Raw genomic sequence first — 12,104 nt, 5'->3', positions numbered from 1 at the left:
CAGTGATCATGACTCTGTTTGTTATTCAGCTCAGCTCCTGACTGAAGGTTTACAGCTCTGTGTAGAGGAAAGCTTTGACAAGCCAAACCAGCTGCAACCATGGTTCGAGTAACCATCGACTACTAGTAAGTCTGTAACTTTTTTAAAGGAATCTAGACATGAATTCAAAGTAAAAAGATTTATACTGAAAATAGAGCATGAAGGTCTGTTGGGAACTGGTGGGACATTCTGGCTGTTTATATCATCCTCTCTCAAATCTTTCTGTAAACGGATGTTTGGTACTTGAAAAATGAATCTGCAACAATAAGAAAATGTCTCTAAATGTCAAGCATGTTTGGAGCTAAACTTTGATGAGTTTGATGTGTGTGTTACAGTCCTTCATGAGGAACAAACGGCTACTACCGGCAGCTGTGCACGGAGTTGGCCAAAGTTCCTGGAACGCAGGTGACCTACCGGCAAGCGGCATCAAGTAAGCTTCCGTTCCTCTTTCATTCAGTATGGAGGCCATTCCTGCGAGGAAATGACATAAAGATTAGATTATCATAGTATTTGTTTAGTGATAAATATGTACAGATAGCATTTTTGAGGTAGTAATATAAAAAAAACTACTGTATGTTGATTATTTTGTTAGCATGAATGCATGCATTTATATTTTTCAGGGCAAATTTTAAACACAAAGCAATCTGATCAGATATGATTCAGAGCAACTCACTCAGAGAAAATGTCACTTTAAAGTGGACATATTATATAAAAAATAACTTTATCAGGCTTTTCTAACACTAACATGTGTCCCTGGCCTGTCCACAATCCCCTCAAGTACCAGAAAAATCCATTCCCTCTCTTGCTGTCTTTCTCCACATTTCAGAAAATGTGTGCTGAAACAAGCCGCTCCCAGATTTACATCTAGTGACCTCACCAGGGGCCTAAGCACCCGCCCCCAGGTTTGGTTGGCCCTCCCCCACTTGGAGGAAAGTTCCGCCCTCCTCTCCTGATTCTCTCAGCCACAGTTGAGGATAGTTCAGTGGGTTACCCCGCTGACTACGGTCTGGGAGATTGATGGTTCAAATCCCAGTCTAAAGTTTAGAAAAAAAGTGTCTGTAATATCATGATTGCTGCATCTATTTCCTGAGAGGGGTGTGGTCAGGGGTGGAGTCAGACAGCTAATTACCATTTAAAGCCACAGACACAGAAACGGCTCGTTCTGAGAAGGGCTGAAACAGAGGGGTTTTAGACATGCAAAAATCCAAAACTGGAGTGTTTTTTCAGCAACAAACTTCACAGGCATGTTTTTGGGGTCCTCTGAGACCAATATAAACTTATCTTGAAAGAGTAACATATGTCCCCTTTAACCTTTTATGGGGCCCTCATTGATATACTTGAAAATTTATTCAAGCCCTAGTATATTATTGGTGAGCATCCTAAGACTTCTACTTCTGTCACCTATGTATCTATATTTTTTTATTGTCAAGGTCACCAAAGTGGCCATGTATGGTTCCTAGCCTGTTTATGGGGGGGGGGGGGTTATTCATAAAAATCCATAAAGGGTATGCAATATTACAATATTTATAATGGAAAGTAAAAATATAGAGTCTAAGAAGTATTCTTTTTCAGAATATTGCATAAGTAATGGTGGTAAATAACAGTTTTATCTTATAATAAGACATCTATAATCACAAAAGTGAATTTTAACAGTTATGAGACTTGCAAGAAAAATAAAATCTGATTTATGCCATTTTAGTTTAATTAAACTGTTATACTATTTTTTATTTATAATTCCACCAGAAAACATAAAAAAACACTGATTTCAAATGTTCCTAATTAAATCAACCTGAAATAAGGCTCACAGTAAAAATAAAAACTGATAATAATAATAATAATAATAATAATAATAATAATAATTAGAATTTTATTTATATAATACTTAGAAATATAACCCACATAAGTACAATAAAACTGTTATAAGGTTATAAGACTGACCAAAATCCGACTATTTAACATTTATGTTTTGGAAAGTTCTATAAATTTATCAAATTTACCACTGGATCACTTTTCAATTGTTTACACACCTTTAGCAACATCCAAGTACACGATAAAATACTGTTATCGTATATTGTAATGAGTTATTTGTCAAGAAAATACCCTTAGGATGGCTTACTAGATGAGTTAGCCCTATGTCTTATTATAGAAACCATTTTACTTAGGGTCTGCAAGTTCTGTGCTCAGGCCCTAATAGTACATTTGATTTATGTCTGAATACACAGTAAGAAGCAAGAGAGCTCAAATAGGACTCAAAGAGCCTTTAAATCCACATCAAGCACCACATCATGCAGTTGTGTTATCCTTTTTGAGAAATAATCAAGGCATAAAAACAAGTGATGTCTGATTCAAGTTGATCCAAAGTAATCCAACAAGATTTTAGCCGTAGGACAGGATTAATTCTCGAAATAATATTGTTTGAACAACAGGAAAAAAGGATCATATAATCACATAACATCAGGTAATGAAATCCTGCCTCTAACCTGGATAAAATCTTGTGTTTGTGTTTGAAACTTTTGGGAGGGATAATGATTACTCTGATCAACAAAATCTGGATCATCCTAATCCCAGCTGAGGGCTTGATTCAGGTTGGACTGCAGGGATAAAATATAAGAAATTGACTTTTTAAGACATTTAATTATATGTTCACATACTTTTTCCACCCTGCACTGTGAATGTTTACATGGTTTGTTCAATAAAAACATGAAAACATATCATTTTTTTGTGCAGTATTAGTTTAAGCAGACTGTGTTTGTCTATTGTTGTGAATAAAATGAAGATCGGAACACATTTGATGACCAATTTATGCAGAAATTCAAGAAACCTCAAAGGGTTCACATACTTTTTCTAGCGACTGTATTTTGCGCTAGGGTGGTGGTTCTAAATGTGGGGATTGGGACCCTCATTGGGGTCATGAGACACTAAGGGAGCCCTTTGTTTATCAAGTGACAGTCTATACATACATAGTAAATAAAAGCATGATTGCACCACATTTAGTAAACTGCTACCTTCCAATTATTGCCTCACATGGATTGAAGCAATATATATATATATATATATATATGCATCCAGTTATTTAAATTTAAAATAAAAACATAGTCATGTGGTTAGATTTATGCTGAATCAAAGTTTTTTAAAAGTTAAGTTAAGCCACCTTCAGGTACAGTGCAGGTCCTAGGTCTTTGGCACCTATTTTGGGAGTCACGGGCTAAAAAGTTTGAGACACCCTGCTCTAGAATTCTGTTTTATTTCAGTGACAAAGGACATAGAGTCCACATAAGGATTGCAACAAACATGAAAGCTTTTCTTTTTGTAAAAATATTTGACCAAATGATAGGCTCATTATCAAACACTGAATATTTTATTTGAAGTAACTGTGAGAATAATTCTGTTTGTGTGGAATTTGGCGCCCCCTGTGGACAAAGTAGTATGACATCCCTTTTAAAACACTGATAATCTTAAAGGGGACATATTATACCCTTATGAGACAAGTTTATGTTGTTCTCAGAGGTCCCCAAAACATGCCTGTGAAGTTTGTTGCTGAAAAAAACAAAACACTCCAGTACTGGATTTTTGCATGTCTAAAAACCCCTCTTAGGTGGTGGGCCAAGGCTGCGTATCTGCTTTAGTTTTTGAAAATAACGATCTCCACCGAGGGAGGAGCCAGATTTCTCAAATTATAAAGATTATTTTACTATAAATCAGATTCTGTTTGTTGTCACTCGAAATACTGGCACATTTTTCTGCTACCGTAACCTAAAATTCGTTAATTTTTCAGGCAAAAGCCGCTGCCTACTATAACATTTGGCCAATAGCAGGCTACGATTCTTACGCCGTTGGCCAATCAGAGACTGCATTAGATTGAGAACTGGTGTTCAACACTAAAGGATGGTGTAGGTACACCTATACCTGCAGAATCAGTCACCTGAAAGTTGTTCTGCTGTTGGAAAGTAAAAGGTAAGTTGATGTTATTGCAAACAGTGACTATGAAGTCCCTTTGTCTCGTAAACATTATGTTCAAACGTATGTCGACTTATTGTGAGAGTAAAGGTAGCGTGAGCTAATGCCAAGTACCGTGCGTAGCATTATCGTAGCTAGCATGATGCTAATCATGTTACCGATTACTAAAATGGTAAAAGTACTAAAAAAAACTAAATTTTTAGCTTTAGATTTAAAGGTACCTAAGGTAATGATGTCCTGACAAGAACATTAAGACATTATTTTTCTGCTCTTTGCTAAAGTGACCTTAACTCCTTTATCGTGTTATGATGTTGACATTTCTGATGCCCATGCAATGAAGTTAAAAAGTTGGTGTGCTACAAAATCTATGGTATTGACAAGTGTAAAGTCATTAATGACTTCGTTCAAGAACTTTTTGGCTTGTTTTCCTTGTCCTACACGTGATATTTTTTAGTTTCAGATCTGTAGTTGTGCTTGAATTTCGGTCGGGATTAATAAAGTGTCTAACTCTCTGTGTAACATAGAAGCTTTGACTCATCTGTGGTGATTGTGGAATTTTTAAACAGTATCTCACTTGTCTCTTGCATTTCTCCTTCACTATCATAGGGATGAGGAAGAGGAGGAGAAGACAGCACCCTCAGGGATCATCTCCTCAGCTGTCAGATTGTCGACATAAAGTATGTTGTTGATGTTTTTTGAGACTTAAAAATGGATGGGATTTTTTAAAACTTGTCCTTAAAGAATGAGACTTGTTTATCCACTTTTTTTGTTTAACTATGTTTTTTGAATCAGTGCTTTAAGTAAGAAAAAAAAGTGCCGGTACTCTCCTTAATCACCTGTTGTCAGAGTGCCACACAACATAGAACTAATGTGGGCGATATGGAACAAAAATCATATCTTAGTAGTAAATTAGCTGAATTGCAGTACATGATTTATGTTTGGTTATTTTTAACCTACAAAGAAATAACAAGAACAGTCACCTCTAAGTCAAATCCACATGGATCAAATGTCCCACTGTCACTTTTATTAACAACAAGCTGATCAGTGTCAACATGGACATGGAAAATTACATAAAAATAAACTACATGTTTGTGGGGAAGACACGCTATTAAACGATAAAGCTCCTTAAATGAAATAAGGAAAAATGAAATGCTATTTCCCCACTAGACTAAGCATTTAAAATAAATTATATTATGGCCAGTAAGCCTATTACTGTTAGTGTACTGTAAGTGCTGGTACTGTGACTGGTGTATACCGGCTCACTTAAAGCATTGTTTTCAGATCATGTTGTCGTTTTGACAGGTAACGTGTATAAACTCTGTAGCAGCTGAAGTGATTTTGTACTTCGCTGGCCAAATCCCTGTCCCTGATTTGTAGAAGCACCCTGATCTCTTTCTGGAGCTGCATGGAGCAACTTTCCTGCAGTGAATGTTTCAAACTGAACTAGTTTCTCTTTCATCTCTTTTTTTGACTGAGTTTCTCATTTTTGTATTTTTCTTGTTGGCAGACTATACACTTTATTGGGAGAAGGTGTGGAGCCTGTTAGGATCTTTAGAACTCTGCAGTATGTGACCATAGGGTTCTCATCCTTGCTGGCATGTCCTCATCCATTGTGTGGAGCACTGGAGCGCAGTTTGATGGTGTTTTTAAGTCTCCTGTTTATGTGTTTGTATAAAATCATATAGTGATGGAGATATACACTGAATGCTTTGTTTCAAATCCTGCTCAGCACTTCATTGTCAGTGGAATACACAATGATTGAGTGAGGTGTGTAATGTAACACAGTAGCCTTACCTTAAACCTGATCAGACATATGCCTGTTTAAAGCTGCTGTTTGATTTACTACTCTGAAAAACTCTCATGGGTCTCCTACTGTTAATTCTGTGCCTTTTAATGCAATTTTTGTAACAGTTGTAACCTGCCAAGGTACTTGAAATTTTGGTAGTTAACTCTTTTCCAATGCATCATATGGCAACATTTAAACCTGAATGTATGTCCTTTTAAAAATACTCGAGTGGGTAAATGTGATATGATTTATCATTGGGTCAGAATCATCTTGTTGCTAAAGACTGCAGTCTCAGTTGAGATATCTAAGTTGTGTTTTTCTGAGAACTGAATAGAAAGCTTGTGCTTTAACATTAAGCTACAAAAAATCAAAAGGCAGTCTGCTATATTTCCTTTCGGTTTGGTCCTTATTTCCATTGCTCAAAGTCTCAAATTGAATTAAAAATTAAATTAAAGATCCGTGAATCAGTTTCTTGAATTGAATTTGATACTAACCTTGTTTGACACTCTCTCTGAATAAAAACTGCCCTTTATTATCTCTCCTGGGTTCATTTTATCTTGATAATGTTTGTGAAATAGTTGTAGTGATAACCAGTGGTAGCTGGTATAGCTGCAGGGGTCTGCATATCCCCATACAGCTTGAAATGTCCTACTGACTCTTCCCTGATGCCAAGCAATTTCAAAGAAAAACAGAATTAATACAATTTCCCCACCCTGTGTCTGTGAATGGGGCGATGGGCCCATTGGCCTCCACTGTATCCATACAACACTCAAGAAAGAGTAGTACAAAGGTCATTTTTCACATCATTTCATAACAATTGAGTGTATAGATAATTAATACTCAATGGAAATCTTTCCAGAATGTGCTTCACAGGAATCTTAATTTTATCGTTATTGTTTAATGTAGATGCAATTTGCAATTTTATGGTTATTAATTTGAAGTATTCAGAATATGAATATACATAGATGTGACTGTAAACACAGCCATTAGCTGATTAGCAATAAAGTTACATACAACACCGCTACTTAAAATAATTTCTGTAATCATAGTATGTAATTTGTACTGTTTTCTGCAACTGTAACCTCCTGTGCAGTTAAATATGGATGTACACAACTATCTAAATCAAACTGATCGGTAATTAGTCCATTCATTTGTCTAACAGCTACAACAGATCTTTGAGTCCGAGACAGTTTTCCAAGCGCGCCATTGGATGAGAACCCCGATTACGTCATCATATCGGACTCCAAACTTAGATGTCCGCGCTATTTGCTGGTTAAAATAACTTCTAAAACTTATCAATTACAAAGAAACGTGCAAGAACTGAGCGTGACAACAACTTTATTTTTACTTGTAATGAAATGAAGGTTCGGCAGTCAAAAAACTAGGTATCCCCTCACCAGGGATTGTCTAAATACACAATATCACCCATTGGCCCACCGCCTATCTGTTTCATTTCATTTCTGTGTCTGTGGCTTTAGATGGTAATTAGCTGTCTGACTCCACCCCTGTGAGGAAATGGATGTGGCACTCCTGATGTTACAATGTTACAGAGACTTTAATCCAAAGTTAAGGACCTGACTGGGATTTGAACCATCAATCCCCCAGATCAAAGTAAGCAACTCACTGAGCTATCCAGCATCTCAGCTGACAGCTGAGAGGAAGATCAGGAGATGAGAGTGGAACTTTCTTCAAAGCGGGGAGGGCCAACCAAACCTGGGGGCGGGTGCTAACTCCCCATGTGACATCATGAGGGTAAAATCTGAAAACTGCTTGTTTAAGCACACATTATCTGAAAGGTGAAGAAAGAGATGGGGGAAGGAATTGGTTTTTTTACTGGTACTTGATGGGGTTGTGGAAAGGCCAGGGGCTTCTATTTTTGTTAGAAGAACCTCAAAAGTGATTTTTTTACATAATATGTTCCCCTTAATAAGGAAATCCTTTAAAGCAGGGGTGTCAAACTCAGTCACAGCAGGGGCCGGATTCTGGATTTAGGTCTAACCTGAGGACCTAACATGGTCACCTTTTTAACCATAAACTGTCAACCTCCTTTCATTGGTAATAAAACATGAAAAAAAAAAAAACTTAGCACTGATGATTAATGATTGTGAAATTTAAAAAGTTAAAAAGTTAAGTTTAAAGGCTCACAATCTGAGAAAAGTTAACTTATAAGTTCAAAAAGGTCAAAACATGAAACTGAAATTGAAAAATAATGTTTTTTAAAGGCAAATATATTAGTAAGAAAGTCAAAACCATGAGTTAAAAGGTCAAAATATGAAATAAAATTTGTAATCATGAAATTAAAAGTCAAAATATGATTCAAAATTTTAAATTGTGAGTCAAAGGTCAAACGATAGGATTATGAAGTCAAAGTTTGGGGTTGAAAATATGAGATCAAATATAAAATAACTGGTTTAAAAGGTCAAAATATCACTTAAAATGTAGAATTATGAATCTTAAAGCTCAAAATATTATATGAGAAGTCAAAATTATGAGTTGAAATGCTGAAAGTATGAAATAAAAAGTCAGAATCCTAAGTTTGAGTCCTAATTGCGAGATGCAAAATTGAAATATAAAAATATACAAAAATATATTTCTTTTACCACATTCGCCATCTATAAAAGCAATATGAGATAATCTTGCGGGCCAGATTTTACTGTTCCATGGCCCAGATTTGGCCTGGGACCTTGAGTTTGACACCCCCGCTTTAAAGTCTAGATGTGGACGAGACGAGTCTTATTCAGTTTTCCTCTGTAGGATGGGACTAAAGTGAGCTTTATCAGAGATTCCTATGGGGAAAATTAACGGATCACCAATTATGGATCATTTTAATCCAGTTTGAACAATTGGGCCTTTTATTTTACTGCTGTGCACCGACAAATTACAGCCACCATGCTGTTGTTTACTCATTTAAATCAGGTTACCCAATATAGGATCAGATTATTGGCTTTAATGTATGTTTTAATGTGCAGAAATGTCTGGGCATGCTCTCTGCAATACCTCTTAAAAAACAGCCTTTGGTAAATTTCCCTGAACAGGCAGGAACTCAGGTGAACCTAAAAGTCTGCTCAGTTCACCTGACTGTGGTGCATCTAAACCACCACCCACCATGTTCGAGTCGCTAGCTCTTGTTTTGATTCAATGAGTCTCTTGAACTTTTAACTTTAACCTCTTTTTGTGGAATAAAAAAAAGATGCATTTAAGTTACTCTGCAGGCCTTAGGACTAATGTTGGCAGTTTTTTTTAGCAGTCTAGTTTTCTTTTTGTTATTCTTTGGACTTTTTTCTATACATTTTACTTATAGTGCAAGTACAAAAATGCTGTCCCATATTTCTTTTACTTTAGCTTAAAGAGCTAATTAATAAAGTATGAGTCTCTTATAGGACCATTTGTTGTAAAATACTGAAGCTTTCATATCAGATTTCAAAGATATAGCCTCCAGATGTATGTATTGTATTTAATACTTGGTTAGGACATACTGTGCTGAGCCCATCTCTCTGATAAACCTGTTTGTCTGTTTTTTAATGTGAGCACAGAAAGTGTGTGAACTAAACACACAAGCTTGAACACTTAAATTTAATTGATATGGGTGTGTTTTCACTTGTTTCTCATTTCCTTCTGCAGACTGCTTTGAGGTATGGGTGGATGATAAGCTGGTCCATTCCATGGCCCAGACTGGACGATATCCTGACGCCAATATGGTAAACATTTAAATCAGACATTTAAATAAACCTAAAAATAAACTTTTATTCTAATGTACTTAAAGTAAAATTGACGAAACTGAACAAGCTTAAAGATGCATCATTACCACCAAATGGAAGGGAAAACAGGTAGGTCTGAGGACAAGTTGTGATATATGATGTCATGTTTGAAGCTTTTGGATTTTGGAGAAGGATGCCCATATTTGGACAAAAGGGTGGTAACATACTCATATGTCTCTAGCCAGGATGACTAGTAGCGAGCTGTCAATCACAGTAGCCATGACTTCAAGTTTAGCCTTTTTTGGTCATCTTTTGACTCTAACAGGACTTTAATGAGAGAAACATCATAGAGGCTTGAAGAAGACTTCAAACAACCATGGAAGAGAGTGTTTTCTCTGTTCCAGAAGAATCCTCCAGGCCATTTTGTGGTAGTGCATACAATATACAGTGCTTAACAAATTTATTAGACCACCACCCAAAGTAAGGTTTATGCCACAGCTGCCCTAAATTAACAGCATTGGTAATTACCAAAATCATTTTTTGTGTTTCTGCAATGGTTAATACATCAATATGTAGAAGCTCTTTAACCCAAATTATATTTTCAATGCTAAAATATAATTATTATTATTATACATGAATTTTTAAATTTACTGATTTACAAGAAAACTGAAAAAATTGAAAAGCACATTATTATTTCTTGATTAATATGTCATTTACTTGTATTCCTGAACAGAAAAATGAGTTTTAGTGGTTGAATGTTATGCTTGATTAATTTCTGTCTTCTCAGAGAAGCCCAGTGAGCCAGCTCAAATTTGGGTATAAAAAGGTAATTTCAGTTTGAAATTCCTCATTCCTGTTCAAAATGGTAAAACATGGAGAGCTCACTGAAAATGTAAGAGTCCGCATTAAAGCACTTCATGATGCTGGATGGTCTCTGAGACAAATATGACAGGTGGTCTAATAAATTTGTTTAGCACTGTATATCTTTTGCACCAGTGGAGATTCACATAAAAAAGACACAATTTTAAGGATCTTTTCATTTAGGTCATTTTTAAACAAAGGAGGGCATTTAATGTGTTATGATACACAGATGGATAGTTTGAACAAAAAGGTAGACAGTACCATTCAAGGAGCTGGGTAAACAGTCCTATTAATTGTTATGTTTTGTTTCCAGGTAAGGGCGGAGGTGATGAAGAAATATGCCGGAGGGACATCAGGATATTGTTCAACAGGGCAGATGGCATATGGGGGAGGATGACGATAGTGGACCACCAGAAAGCTGGTGCAACAGATGAGCAAATGCTCTCTTTGTTTAAAGGTTAAAAATTAGATCTAAATTCAACTAAATGTTTTTTTTCCAAATTTAGCACTTAACTGTGTCAGAAACACCAATGTTACAAAAATTAGTTGAAATATAACAATGTGAAAACAAGACAAAGTAAAAAACAAACAACAACAACAACAAAAAAAAAAAACATATATTGACTGAAACCAAATTGAAAAGTTTAAATCCTCCAGGTATAGCCGTCAGCCATGGGATGATCAGACCAGTCCCTCACAGATCAGGCAGACAAAAAGATGAGAGCAACTCTGAGGGTCCAGATACTGATGCACTTCTGTTTATGAATGTACACACTTAAAAATATGTGGTGTGTACATGATGCACGTTCAGAAGTTTTGCAACAAACTGGAGCCTGTGAACTGCTCTCATCATGTCGGTCTGACATGTTGAACTCTTCATTTACTCAGGAAAAAAAAAATGCAACTCCTTATCAAGATATTTGAGGGAATACTCTCTGCTTTTTAGCCTGGAGTGACAATAGCAGAGCTATTAAGTCTCTGGGTGAATTTTTACCTAGGTTAAATCAGCAGGTTAGCCTCTGTTAGTGTAAAGACTAGAGACAGCTTACTACACTTTATGTTCTGTAACCCAACCTGCCTTTTAGTGTCTCTGATGTTGGCAGATATAAAAACAAGATGTTAAAGCAAACATTTGCTTTACAGGTGCTGAAAAGCATCTTTCAAACAGAAAAAGAAGGTGACTTCAACACTTTATGTTAGGCTAAGCTATAGCTACATCAACAAGCTTGTGCTTCATAACTGTGTACATGACACTGATATGTTTTTATCACACTCCAAGCAAGACAGTGAATAAGAGTATTCCCAAAAGTAATCTTACTTTGCTTGTAGGCTTTGTGGGGCTAATTTCCTTCTGGTTTAGATAAAGTTAATGAGTTGTTATGAAGCACCTTCATTGTGCAGTCCCTGTACGGGCGATGTCATTCAACCTCTGACGTCTTCTTCTATCTGAGCACTTATGAACACACTCATACCTGTCTAACATCAGATCTCTCATATATTCAAATCTATCTTATATTTCCTACTGCACTATGTAAGCATGTATTGACAGGTGGACACTTCAGCTCTTAGTACTGGGTATGTGCTGCTATCTTTGCGCTAATTTCATGTTTAGTGATAAAGAAAGGCATTCAAGCAAAGTCAAATTTGCTTGATCTTTAAAAACAACTTGTCAGAATAGTTATATCAGACATGCCTTTGTTTTCTCTGAAATGCAATAAAATATCCGTGAAAAACCAAATGACTTGTTCTTCTGGAGGCAGAAA

General features: G+C 36.1%; 2 long non-coding RNA genes across 2 annotated transcripts; both read left to right on the top strand.

Annotated features, from left to right (window-relative positions):
• Positions 1-12,079, top strand: LOC121514341. The gene is made up of 4 exons (XR_005992288.1): positions 1-125; positions 375-469; positions 9,404-9,480; positions 10,655-12,079. It is a non-coding gene; the product is annotated as an uncharacterized LOC121514341 (long non-coding RNA).
• Positions 2,778-6,314, top strand: LOC121514352. The gene is made up of 3 exons (XR_005992294.1): positions 2,778-3,993; positions 4,603-4,673; positions 5,504-6,314. It is a non-coding gene; the product is annotated as an uncharacterized LOC121514352 (long non-coding RNA).
• Positions 12,080-12,104: the final 25 nt, after the last annotated feature.

Source organism: Cheilinus undulatus, linkage group 1 (assembly GCF_018320785.1).
Source record: "Cheilinus undulatus linkage group 1, ASM1832078v1, whole genome shotgun sequence".
NCBI classification, from domain to species: domain Eukaryota; kingdom Metazoa; phylum Chordata; class Actinopteri; order Labriformes; family Labridae; genus Cheilinus; species Cheilinus undulatus.
This window is presented reverse-complemented; position numbering and strand designations above follow the sequence as displayed.